Consider the following 1,367-nt stretch of genomic DNA (forward strand, 5'->3'; position numbering starts at 1 on the left):
TTGTATAACGGTAAGGGCATATATGAGTCACTTTTATAACGAGGGATATTTCAGCTCTAAATGACAAAGTTGAGAGGTATATCAGACCCTTTTCCTTTTAAAAAAAAAAAAAACTAGTCAACATAAGGTCCAAACTCTTGTTGAATATTTATTTGTGTAAAAAAGAAATTACATTAACAATTAATTATATTTGAAATAGAGATGTTATTTATGTCTTTGTAAAAGATTTGCCTATTAATATTGTGTCAAGTCTTTAATGAAATGTCCAAATGAAGAATTTAATAGAGATGCTTATCATTAATTGGCCTAACTTGTATATAAACCTGAAGAGTGTACACACAAAATTCATAAATTACTCTCTACTTTTTTTTATTAGTGATAGAAAGATGGCAATTTTCTCAAAAGTTTTGTTGATCTTCCTTGTCAGTTTTACCATTGCATCAGGTAACTTTTTTTTCCCTACTAATGTCATAGCCGAATAATTAATTTAAGATTTAAATTTTATGACCTTCAACTATGTTCAATTTGTGTGTATTTTTAAAAAAAATTATTTAGTGAAAATTCTGACCGTATCGAAAACAGTTTGTGTTTGTGTAGAATATGAATGTCCATCGTCGTGTCACAATTATAACGGGGGCGTATGCAAAGATCTTCAAGACAAGAAAGCATGCCAAATATTTTGCACTAACGAATTTGGAGAAATTTGTGATGCATATTGTATAAATCACGACGACTACGACAACAAGGTTGCTTGTGACTGTAACCTACCGAATACATCTACAAGATGTTCTCACAAAAATAAGATTTAGTTATTTATTTCCTAAAATTTTAAATTAACAATTTGAAATATTATAATGAAAATTAAAAGTGTTTTTCTTCATTATCTGCTTTTTATTTTATTTATTTGAATTATTTTACAACATTATACTACTAATTGCTTTTATGTTATCTTGATTGCTATTTACGACTTTGAATCACTTACAAATTATACACCAAGCATAATCACTCACTAGTCGGTTAAGTAAATAAAACCATGATTTCGTTTTAAAATAATAATTAAAAAAACAATAATAATTCAACGAAATTTAATTTTATTTTTATAATTTAAAAGTGAATTCACTAAAGATAGTTTTCTTAGTAAAACGCTATCTTTTATTATTAAAAAATCAAAAAAATATTTTTCTATTAGTTTCACCTAGACCTATAATATCCGTGGAACACATAGGATTGAAGCTACATTCTTGTTAGGGTGTCTCTACTTCATCAAAAAATTGTACCGTATTTGTAAGTAAAATGATAAACAACATGGTTATGTAATATATTCTAGACATTCTTAATACAACAACATGTTGTAGCCGAGTGATTTC

At 26.8% G+C, this 1,367-nt stretch overlaps 1 long non-coding RNA gene across 1 annotated transcript; it reads left to right on the forward strand.

The window, feature by feature from the left end:
- Nucleotides 1-361: 361 nt before the first annotated feature.
- LOC114076368 lies at nucleotides 362-867 on the forward strand. The gene is made up of 2 exons (XR_003577212.1): nucleotides 362-444; nucleotides 583-867. It is a non-coding gene; the product is annotated as an uncharacterized LOC114076368 (long non-coding RNA).
- Nucleotides 868-1,367: the final 500 nt, after the last annotated feature.

This window comes from Solanum pennellii, chromosome 3 (assembly GCF_001406875.1).
Source record: "Solanum pennellii chromosome 3, SPENNV200".
Lineage (NCBI taxonomy): Eukaryota > Viridiplantae > Streptophyta > Magnoliopsida > Solanales > Solanaceae > Solanum > Solanum pennellii.